Below are 12493 nucleotides of genomic sequence, written 5' to 3'. Positions count from 1 at the left end.
ATCTGCAGGACCAGGGACCAATTGGGCATTTTGCCAATAGAGCACGTGTGGGGCTGAATCAGAGATATCGTTCATCTGGTCTGAGGGATCCAGGGGGCCTTGGTTTTGAAATCAGAATGAAAAGACTTAGGATCTGCTACATTCATAACCTGGGCTGGGATTATGGTTTGGTTTGAGGCACAGGATGCGCAACAGCTGTGTGGTTGCCTTCGTGCACCCGTGCCACAAGGATGAGAGGACAAGGAAGAGTGGTCCAAGTCCACAGCGTTAGAAGAGGAAGCATTACCTACAGCCTTATCTCCCTAAAGCGGATGCTACATTTTGGATGGCACCAGCACGGTACGGCACCGAGGACACCAAGGTAGGTCTGCGGGATCATTCCAGCAGGCCCTGATATGTGACATCCATAGATATGCTTCCACTGGTGTTTCTGTAGACAGAGAAGCTCTGAGAAGAACTGCTTTCATTGGCACATTCCCGTGGAACTACAAAGCACAAGCGCACTCTCAGTTTGCTGTTTTGGAAACACTCCAAAATGACATAGAGCAGAATGCAGAGCTGAGAACCTTTAAAAGCTTCATTTCCACAAGAGGAAGTGTCCTGCGCACTTTCAGAATTGTGAGATAAGCATTATCAAAATGAAGTTATGCAAATCGAAATAGTATTGGTTTTTCATCAAAACTAATGCAACAACAGCAATTGGAGATATACCAGACAACACACACAGGAACACGATATGGCATCAATGTCTAGGAGAAATTGTCCGCACAGAAATCCCATGGAATTGCGTAGAGCCAAAAGTCTAAAATTTTCACTTAACAAAGCCCTAGAAGTCCACATTACATACCTGATATTACCTGAGCAGTAGAGGTGAAGAAGTACAGTAAAAGAAACAGGAAGTACCATTTTCAGTTCCAAAGATATTGAAGGCCCAAATGATAAGCTTTCAAACAACTAGACTGCAAAACGCTATCCAGACCATGTGTTGAAAATGGAGGTCAGGAAATCACTGAAAAACAACAGTGTCTCAGAATCACATAAGGCAGAATACCGGAAAAGGGGAAGAGAAAGTCTAAAGACGAGCCAAAAAATATCAGGAAACTCAATGGATGTGATAATATCAGGGCTAAAATTTAGTCGTAAGCAGACTAGATAATGCAGAGGGACGCGTGAATGACTGTGAAGACATGGGATCAGAAAAACCTCGGTCAGAAGCAGACATAGGAAAGCAAGTGCAAAGCAATGTAAACATTGCTGTTGAACCCTGGGTTAAGACAGGGCATGAAAGACTAGAATTCATAAGGGTCCCAGATGGAAAAGCAAGAGATAAGGAAACAAAAAATGTCTGAAAATTTATCTGTAGAAAAATCAGACTGAAACTTCCTGAAAGCCAAGAAAGAATCATGTATGCGAATTCAGGAATTACACAGCATCCAAAGGAGGTGGAATCCCAATAGACCTACCAGCAGCTGTATGATTCAAATCAACAAAGCTCACGAATATCACAGTGATTTAAAATGCACCTGGAGGAAACAACATAGTCACAAGGGAACCTCAAGAGGGGATTCAGCTGATATCTCGGCAGCAATATTGCAGGAGAGGGAGGAGTGCCAGGACACAGACCATATCCTGAATGGCCAAATGCTGCCACCTAGGGGAGCCTATGCCACATGACCGCCAGTCCTAATAACGGCAGAGCTAGAAAATTCCACAAACCGGCAAATCTTAAAAGAATTCAGCAGTTCAAAACTTATCCTACAAGAATGGTTGAGAAATCTACCCTGAATAGAAAAGCAGCAAGATGAAATGGAAAGAAGAAACCATTATTGGAAATGCAAGAAGAGCAGGAGTGGCAAAGAAGAAACAAGAAGAAGGCAAGGAGGACATCAAAACCCTAAAGATGGGAGAGGGAAGCAGGAAATCATAGGTGATTGGAAGCACTCTCTTAAGTGAATCAGCTTATTTGACTCTCTGTTTCAAGCTTAAGGAGAGATGCATGGCCTGTCGTGTTTGCAATACAAGCGAGAAGCAGACCAACAAAGAATCAAACCAACAAGCAAACACCAAAATGGTACGGTTGGCTGATATTTACCAAGGGAACCATGATTATTCAAAAGAAAATACTTAAGGTGATGTCAAGGATCATTCAGCATGCATCGACCCATTATCGCGGCTTGCATGTACTCAGCACACTTGTATTCGGAGGCGTGCATTCATATTCGTAAATTTTGATTCATAAGAACATATCGTGACCTAACCCTAATGCCGATTTGGAATCAAATGGATTCCTAGTCCGTGATGTAGACTTGTATGTCTTCCAACAGGATGAAGGAATGCCATATTCTAGGCTACGTAGAGAAGAATTGTAAGAAGCCTATAACAAAGGCAAGTAGCTCTGCCAAAGTGTACTAAGAGCAAAAGAGACTGACAGCAAAGTGCACATTGGGGTTGGTTTCATTTCTTGGAATTTCAGCCCCCATGAAACCAATGGATCCATGTCCTGAGAGTGCGGGTGTTTCAGCAGAAATCAGGCGACGCATATGTGTTCCGGGTGTACGGATATTATAGGAACATAAGTCTCCTTTAGTGGGTCTCTGTGTACTGTGAACTGTTAGAAAGTTTAAAGACGTGTGAAACCATCAACTGAAAAGGGACACACTTCCCTCCATTGGTACTGTGCATAGAGATCTGAACAAAAGGAAAGAGGGAAGAAGAAAGGCCCATGGGACGCTAGTGGGTAGAATCACATTTAACTTAGGAACTTCTCATCGGATGCAGCCCCTCCCCCAACACTGACAAGATGCAGCAGCCATTGGGGATGGCATTTAGCGGTTGGATTCCAGGTGGAATGTTGGTGTGTACCGCGAGGCTTGTTGTGGCTGTTGGATCCTAGGTAACCGGGCAGAGTTCTGTGGGTGGATCAGTGTGATGGAGGGGCTGCCGCCCTCTGTGGAGCTTGGCTTAGGTGTTTGGTCCGGGAAGCTGTGTAAGTTCGAGATACTGCTGCTGCCCAAAGACCTGAGGTCACAGGTCAGTTTCCAGAACCTGAAAGGGCAGACAGTGGAAGATCTGCCTGTCATCAGCTTACTGGTGAGGCTCCGAGGTACTTTCAGACTTGCCCAGTCCTGGTGAAGTCAACTTTAGGGGAGACACGAAGAGAAGCTGGCCGAAAAGCTGGCTGAACGGATTGAGGAGAGATGCGAACACATGGATGAGAGATGTTCTGCTACAATGGAGAATACTGGCGTGGAGACAGCTGTAGAGGATACCAGGCTCAAAAGACATTCATGAGACATATTGAACCTCGCTGATACTGGCAGAAACATACGGAGTGCCAACGTGGACTTGAGGAAGTTCCTCAATTCTCTTCTCCAAGAACGGGTCCAAGGTCCCTGACGTCTGCAAGAGAAGAGATGGCAGAGATGATCAAAACGCTCCTGTTCTTGGAAGAGGTCATGGGAATCCACACTTCCCAAGGGGCCTTCCCAAGCCATTCAGACCAGAATTCACCAAGCCCAGGTAAGCCTTTTCCCAGGTTTGGGCCTAGCTAGCAAGCACTTGCCTTCCCTCCCCTCCACACAGGCATCCATTTTGAAGGATCAGTAGCTGAGCTGCAATGAAGCCATTACGAGTAAAACAAGCCCCTCCTAGAATCAGAGTTCCTCCAGCTTCACACTCTGTGAACAACAGTGAACTCCTTAAAGGTCCAATAAACTTGGCTGAAATAGATAGGAATTGAATACTTAGCTCACACCTAGAAACGATGGCCTTCCGCTAGATTCAGCAAATGTTGTGTTTATGTCTTCCCTGGGGTGAAGGGAGTGTGGTAAGAGAGGGGAATCTGACTGAACTTGAATCTGTATTAGGCCTCAATTTTTCAAGACAGTATAGGTAAATAGTACAAGTCAGAAAGAGAACTGTACTGTAAAAGTCGCCAATGATATAAAAGACACAGCTTATGTGGATCGTCTTTCACTTGAGTCAAGCCCCCGTGGGCACTATATCATGCGGGTGCAGACTTGGTTGCGTTAAATGGCTTTACCCAACATGATCGGATGATTAAGCGTTCTCATCACTGATAGAAGAACACCTGGTTCTCCATAGACTAGCATAATTGCAGCAGGGTTCTCCTAGCTAGAATGCCTCTAGGTGCTTTTGGATTCAAACCTACATGTATATATTTGGTTTCTTTCCTCTTGTATTTTCCTAGAGAGGGATGTTACCCCTTGAAATGCCAATATTGGCCAGTAGGTGTCATTGGGAGTAAAGGGCACCAATGCACAAGTGTATCCAAGTTTGGGGGTTATTTCAAGTTTCCAATAGTTATTTCATGGTTCCTGTTGGTTTCGGAGGCTTCAACCGTAAAGAGCCGACATGAACCCTTTAACAGTTTGGACTGCCAATTTGCATTCTATCTGTCTAGGTTTTCCGTCGAGCTGACAAAATGTTACCAAAATTGACAAGTCTGGCTTCTAGGTCGATTGAGTGTGTTTCAAAAAATAACTTCATTTCCGTATAACTCCCAAAACATGTAAATGAATTCTTTTAAACTTCTTAAAGACTGCAAATGAGATATCAACACAATGTCAAAACAGGTGTATTCGGACCATCCCTCCCACCACGGCTGTATAGAAACAAAGAGCTAAGCAAATATCACATTTCTGTGAAATGTATCTGGATAGTGTTGATTCATCGATGCCCAGTTGGCAGAGAAGAAGTGCAACCTGCACTCACTCGCTCCCATGAACAGAGCAATGGAAACATCCACTCACCCAGCCCTTGGCACAGGACACTTGCCGAAGAGAGGTCTGTTACTTCCAAAGACAGGATGAGGCCTCAGGACACCTGGAAGCAGGAGAAGGCAAAGCAGGAAATGGAATCCAGTGAGGGTCTGACCCCTGGTCATGGAGCAACAAGGGTGAAACTCTGTTTAACTTGGACGCACACTCTCAAGCGGACAGGAGACATGGGATAGAAGGTGATGTGCTGAGATTTACAAGAGTGCACAGCAGATGCTTGGCTGACAGAACTCAAAGAAACCAGCGCAAAATATCCCCACAGTTGATTCAGAGTCCAAGATCCCAGCTGCCAAATTTGAGGTAGCAGAGGCAACGTTCTGTGAGGGATAGGGCTACGAATGATGGCACACGCTGAGTCTCAGGGATCTGGAGTGCATTGTGGGATGTGGTGGGTCGAAGCCAGAGAGCAAACCAAAATGTGTACCAATGATAAAGCATCAAAACTGGTCACGTGGTTGAGATTACCAATATGTCCCATGGCCACACCCAGTGCATCTGCAGGACCAGGGACCAATTGGGCATTTTGCCAATAGAGCACGTGTGGGGCTGAATCAGAGATATCGTTCATCTGGTCTGAGGGATCCAGGGGGCCTTGGTTTTGAAATCAGAATGAAAAGCCTTAGGATCTGCTACATTCATAACCTGGGCTGGGATTATGGTTTGGTTTGAGGCACAGGATGCGCAACAGCTGTGTGGTTGCCTTCGTGCACCCGTGCCACAAGGATGAGAGGACAAGGAAGAGTGGTCCAAGTCCACAGCGTTAGAAGAGGAAGCATTACCTACAGCCTTATCTCCCTAAAGCGGATGCTACATTTTGGATGGCACCAGCACGGTACGGCACCGAGGACACCAAGGTAGGTCTGCGGGATCATTCCAGCAGGCCCTGATATGTGACATCCATAGATATGCTTCCACTGGTGTTTCTGTAGACAGAGAAGCTCTGAGAAGAACTGCTTTCATTGGCACATTCCCGTGGAACTACAAAGCACAAGCGCACTCTCAGTTTGCTGTTTTGGAAACACTCCAAAATGACATAGAGCAGAATGCAGAGCTGAGAACCTTTAAAAGCTTCATTTCCACAAGAGGAAGTGTCCTGCGCACTTTCAGAATTGTGAGATAAGCATTATCAAAATGAAGTTATGCAAATCGAAATAGTATTGGTTTTTCATCAAAACTAATGCAACAACAGCAATTGGAGATATACCAGACAACACACACAGGAACACGATATGGCATCAATGTCTAGGAGAAATTGTCCGCACAGAAATCCCATGGAATTGCGTAGAGCCAAAAGTCTAAAATTTTCACTTAACAAAGCCCTAGAAGTCCACATTACATACCTGATATTACCTGAGCAGTAGAGGTGAAGAAGTACAGTAAAAGAAACAGGAAGTACCATTTTCAGTTCCAAAGATATTGAAGGCCCAAAAGATAAGCTTTCAAACAACTAGACTGCAAAACGCTATCCAGACCATGTGTTGAAAACGGAGGTCAGGAAATCACTGAAAAACAACAGTGTCTCAGAATCACATAAGGCAGAATACCGGAAAAGGGGAAGAGAATGTCTAAAGACGAGCCAAAAAATATCAGAAAACTCAATGGATGTGATAATATCAGGGCTAAAATTTAGTCGTAAGCAGACTAGATAATGCAGAGGGACGCGTGAATGGCTGGGAAGGCATGGGATCAGAAAAACCTCGGTCAGAAGCAGACATAGGAAAGCAAGTGCAAAGCAATGTAAACATTGCTGTTGAACCCTGGGTTAAGACAGGGCATGAAAGACTAGAATTCATAAGGGTCCCAGATGGAAAAGCAAGAGATAAGGAAACAAAAAATGTCTGAAAATTTATCTGTAGAAAAATCAGACTGAAACTTCCTGAAAGCCAAGAAAGAATCATGTATGCGAATTCAGGAATTACACAGCATCCAAAGGAGGTGGAATCCCAATAGACCTACCAGCAGCTGTATGATTCAAATCAGCAAAGCTCACGAATATCACAGTGATTTAAAATGCACCTGGAGGAAACAACATAGTCACAAGGGAACCTCAAGAGGGGATTCAGCTGATATCTCGGCAGCAATAATGCAGGAGAGGGAAGAGTGCCAGGACACAGACCATATCCTGAATGGCCAAATGCTGCCACCTAGGGGAGCCTATGCCACATGACCGCCAGTCCTAATAACGGCAGAACTAGAAATTTCCACAAACCGGCAAATCTTAAAAGAATTCAGCAGTTCAAAACTTATCCTACAAGAATGGTTGAGAAATCTACCCTGAATAGAAAAGCAGCAAGATGAAATGGAAAGAAGAAACCATTATTGGAAATGCAAGAAGAGCAGGAGTGGCAAAGAAGAAACAAGAAGAAGGCAAGGAGGACATCAAAACCCTAAAGATGGGAGAGGGAAGCAGGAAATCATAGGTGATTGGAAGCACTCTCTTAAGTGAATCAGCTTATTTGACTCTCTGTTTCAAGCTTAAGGAGAGATGCATGGCCTGTCGTGTTTGCAATACAAGCGAGAAGCAGACCAACAAAGAATCAAACCAATAAGCAAACACCAAAATGGTACGGTTGGCTGATATTTACCAAGGGAACCATGATTATTCAAAAGAAAATACTTAAGGTGATGTCAAGGATCATTCAGCATGCATCGACCCATTATCGCGGCTTGCATGTACTCAGCACACTTGTATTCGGAGGCGTGCATTCATATTCGTAAATTTTGATTCATAAGAACATATCGTGACCTAACCCTAATGCCGATTTGGAATCAAATGGATTCCTAGTCCGTGATGTAGACTTGTATGTCTTCCAACAGGATGAAGGAATGCCATATTCTAGGCTACGTAGAGAAGAATTGTAAGAAGCCTATAACAAAGGCAAGTAGCTCTGCCAAAGTGTACTAAGAGCAAAAGAGACTGACAGCAAAGTGCACATTGGGGTTGGTTTCATTTCTTGGAATTTCAGCCCCCATGAAACCAATGGATCCATGTCCTGAGAGTGCGGGTGTTTCAGCAGAAATCAGGCGACGCATATGTATTCCGGGTGTACGGATATTATAGGAACATAAGTCTCCTTTAGTGGGTCTCTGTGTACTGTGAACTGTTAGAAAGTTTAAAGACGTGTGAAACCATCAACTGAAAAGGGACACACTTCCCTCCATTGGTACTGTGCATAGAGATCTGAACAAAAGGAAAGAGGGAAGAAGAAAGGCCCATGGGACGCTAGTGGGTAGAATCACATTTACCTTAGGAACTTCTCGTCGGATGCAGCCCCTCCCCCAACACTGACAAGATGCAGCAGCCATTGGGGATGGCAGTTAGCGGTTGGATTCCAGGTGGAATGTTGGTGTGTACCGCGAGGCTTGTTGTGGCTGTTGGATCCTAGGTAACCGGGCAGAGTTCTGTGGGTGGATCAGTGTGATGGAGGGGCTGCCGCCCTCTGTGGAGCTTGGCTTAGGTGTTTGGTCCGGGAAGCTGTGTAAGTTCGAGATACTGCTGCTGCCCAAAGACCTGAGGTCACAGGTCAGTTTCCAGAACCTGAAAGGGCAGACAGTGGAAGATCTGCCTGTCATCAGCTTACTGGTGAGGCTCCGAGGTACTTTCAGACTTGCCCAGTCCTGGTGAAGTCAACTTTAGGGGAGACACGAAGAGAAGCTGGCCGAAAAGCTGGCTGAACGGATTGAGGAGAGATGCGAACACATGGATGAGAGATGTTCTGCTACAATGGAGAATACTGGCGTGGAGACAGCTGTAGAGGATACCAGGCTCAAAAGACATTCATGAGACATATTGAACCTCGCTGATACTGGCAGAAACATACGGAGTGCCAACGTGGACTTGAGGAAGTTCCTCAATTCTCTTCTCCAAGAACGGGTCCAAGGTCCCTGACGTCTGCAAGAGAAGAGATGGCAGAGATGATCAAAACGCTCCTGTTCTTGGAAGAGGTCATGGGAATCCACACTTCCCAAGGGGCCTTCCCAAGCCATTCAGACCAGAATTCACCAAGCCCAGGTAAGCCTTTTCCCAGGTTTGGGCCTAGCTAGCAAGCACTTGCCTTCCCTCCCCTCCACACAGGCATCCATTTTGAAGGATCAGTAGCTGAGCTGCAATGAAGCCATTACGAGTAAAACAAGCCCCTCCTAGAATCAGAGTTCCTCCAGCTTCACACTCTGTGAACAACAGTGAACTCCTTAAAGGTCCAATAAACTTGGCTGAAATAGATAGGAATTGAATACTTAGCTCACACCTAGAAACGATGGCCTTCTGCTAGATTCAGCAAATGTTGTGTTTATGTCTTCCCTGGGGTGAAGGGAGTGTGGTAAGAGAGGGGAATCTGACTGAACTTGAATCTGTATTAGGCCTCAATTTTTCAAGACAGTATAGGTAAATAGTACAAGTCAGAAAGAGAACTGTACTGTAAAAGTCGCCAATGATATAAAAGACACAGCTTATGTGGATCGTCTTTCACTTGAGTCAAGCCCCCGTGGGCACTATATCATGCGGGTGCAGACTTGGTTGCGTTAAATGGCTTTACCCAACATGATCGGATGATTAAGCGTTCTCATCACTGATAGAAGAACACCTGGTTCTCCATAGACTAGCATAATTGCAGCAGGGTTCTCCTAGCTAGAATGCCTCTAGGTGCTTTTGGATTCAAACCTACATGTATATATTTGGTTTCTTTCCTCTTGTATTTTCCTAGAGAGGGATGTTACCCCTTGAAATGCCAATATTGGCCAGTAGGTGTCATTGGGAGTAAAGGGCACCAATGCACAAGTGTATCCAAGTTTGGGGGTTATTTCAAGTTTCCAATAGTTATTTCATGGTTCCTGTTGGTTTCGGAGGCTTCAACCGTAAAGAGCCGACATGAACCCTTTAACAGTTTGGACTGCCAATTTGCATTCTATCTGTCTAGGTTTTCCGTCGAGCTGACAAAATGTTACCAAAATTGACAAGTCTGGCTTCTAGGTCGATTGAGTGTGTTTCAAAAAATAACTTCATTTTCGTATAACTCCCAAAACATGTAAATGAATTCTTTTAAACTTCTTAAAGACTGCAAATGAGATATCAACACAATGTCAAAACAGGTGTATTCGGACCATCCCTCCCACCACGGCTGTATAGAAACAAAGAGCTAAGCAAATATCACATTTCTGTGAAATGTATCTGGATAGTGTTGATTCATCGATGCCCAGTTGGCAGAGAAGAAGTGCAACCTGCACTCACTCGCTCCCATGAACAGAGCAATGGAAACATCCACTCACCCAGCCCTTGGCACAGGACACTTGCCGAAGAGAGGTCTGTTACTTCCAAAGACAGGATGAGGCCTCAGGACACCTGGAAGCAGGAGAAGGCAAAGCAGGAAATGGAATCCAGTGAGGGTCTGACCCCTGGTGATGGAGCAACAAGGGTGAAACTCTGTTTAACTTGGACGCACACTCTCAAGCGGACAGGAGACATGGGATAGAAGGTGATGTGCTGAGATTTACAAGAGTGCACAGCAGATGCTTGGCTGACAGAACTCAAAGAAACCAGCGCAAAATATCCCCACAGTTGATTCAGAGTCCAAGATCCCAGCTGCCAAATTTGAGGTAGCAGAGGCAACGTTCTGTGAGGGATAGGGCTACGAATGATGGCACACGCTGAGTCTCAGGGATCTGGAGTGCATTGTGGGATGTGGTGGGTCGAAGCAAGAGAGCAAACCAAAATGTGTACCAATGATAAAGCATCAAAACTGGTCACGTGGTTGAGATTACCAATATGTCCCATGGCCACACCCAGTGCATCTGCAGGACCAGGGACCAATTGGGCATTTTGCCAATAGAGCACGTGTGGGGCTGAATCAGAGATATCGTTCATCTGGTCTGAGGGATCCAGGGGGCCTTGGTTTTGAAATCAGAATGAAAAGCCTTAGGATCTGCTACATTCATAACCTGGGCTGGGATTATGGTTTGGTTTGAGGCACAGGATTCGCAACAGCTGTGTGGTTGCCTTCGTGCACCCGTGCCACAAGGATGAGAGGACAAGGAAGAGTGGTCCAAGTCCACAGCGTTAGAAGAGGAAGCATTACCTACAGCCTTATCTCCCTAAAGCGGATGCTACATTTTGGATGGCACCAGCACGGTACGGCACCGAGGACACCAAGGTAGGTCTGCGGGATCATTCCAGCAGGCCCTGATATGTGACATCCATAGATATGCTTCCACTGGTGTTTCTGTAGACAGAGAAGCTCTGAGAAGAACTGCTTTCATTGGCACATTCCCGTGGAACTACAAAGCACAAGCGCACTCTCAGTTTGCTGTTTTGGAAACACTCCAAAATGACATAGAGCAGAATGCAGAGCTGAGAACCTTTAAAAGCTTCATTTCCACAAGAGGAAGTGTCCTGCGCACTTTCAGAATTGTGAGTTAAGCATTATCAAAATGAAGTTATGCAAATCGAAATAGTATTGGTTTTTCATCAAAACTAATGCAACAACAGCAATTGGAGATATACCAGACTACACACACAGGAACACGATATGGCATCAATGTCTAGGAGAAATTGTCCGCACAGAAATCCCATGGAATTGCGTAGAGCCAAAAGTCTAAAATTTTCACTTAACAAAGCCCTAGAAGTCCACATTACATACCTGATATTACCTGAGCAGTAGAGGTGAAGAAGTACAGTAAAAGAAACAGGAAGTACCATTTTCAGTTCCAAAGATATTGAAGGCCCAAAAGATAAGCTTTCAAACAACTAGACTGCAAAACGCTATCCAGACCATGTGTTGAAAATGGAGGTCAGGAAATCACTGAAAAACAACAGTGTCTCAGAATCACATAAGGCAGAATACCGGAAAAGGGGAAGAGAAAGTCTAAAGACGAGCCAAAAAATATCAGGAAACTCAATGGATGTGATAATATCAGGGCTAAAATTTAGTCGTAAGCAGACTAGATAATGCAGAGGGACGCGTGAATGACTGTGAAGACATGGGATCAGAAAAACCTCGGTCAGAAGCAGACATAGGAAAGCAAGTGCAAAGCAATGTAAACATTGCTGTTGAACCCTGGGTTAAGTCAGGGCATGAAAGACTAGAATTCATAAGGGTCCCAGATGGAAAAGCAAGAGATAAGGAAACAAAAAATGTCTGAAAATTTATCTGTAGAAAAATCAGACTGAAACTTCCTGAAAGCCAAGAAAGAATCATGTATGCGAATTCAGGAATTACACAGCATCCAAAGGAGGTGGAATCCCAATAGACCTACCAGCAGCTGTATGATTCAAATCAACAAAGCTCACGAATATCACAGTGATTTAAAATGCACCTGGAGGAAACAACATAGTCACAAGGGAACCTCAAGAGGGGATTCAGCTGATATCTCGGCAGCAATATTGCAGGAGAGGGAAGAGTGCCAGGACACAGACCATATCCTGAATGGCCAAATGCTGCCACCTAGGGGAGCCTATGCCACATGACCGCCAGTCCTAATAACGGTAGAGCTAGAAATTTCCACAAACCGGCAAATCTTAAAAGAATTCAGCAGTTCAAAACTTATCCTACAAGAATGGTTGAGAAATCTACCCTGAATAGAAAAGCAGCAAGATGAAATGGAAAGAAGAAACCATTATTGGAAATGCAAGAAGAGCAGGAGTGGCAAAGAAGAAACAAGAAGAAGGCAAGGAGGACATCAAAACCCTAAAGATGGGAGAG

General features: G+C 44.8%; 1 long non-coding RNA gene across 1 annotated transcript in view; it reads right to left on the bottom strand.

The window, feature by feature from the left end:
• LOC140695286 (uncharacterized) overlaps positions 1 to 8129 on the bottom strand; it is a 41927-nt gene extending 33798 nt beyond the window's left edge. The window contains exon 1 of the long non-coding RNA XR_012070977.1: positions 8046 to 8129. This is a non-coding gene — a long non-coding RNA (uncharacterized lncRNA). The remainder of the gene's footprint in view (positions 1 to 8045) is intronic.
• Between the last annotated feature and the right edge of the window lie 4364 nt (positions 8130 to 12493).

Source organism: Vicugna pacos, unplaced genomic scaffold (assembly GCF_048564905.1).
Source record: "Vicugna pacos unplaced genomic scaffold, VicPac4 scaffold_193, whole genome shotgun sequence".
NCBI classification, from domain to species: domain Eukaryota; kingdom Metazoa; phylum Chordata; class Mammalia; order Artiodactyla; family Camelidae; genus Vicugna; species Vicugna pacos.
The sequence above is the reverse complement of the archived record's forward strand: the minus strand, read 5'-3'. Positions and strand labels throughout refer to the sequence as shown.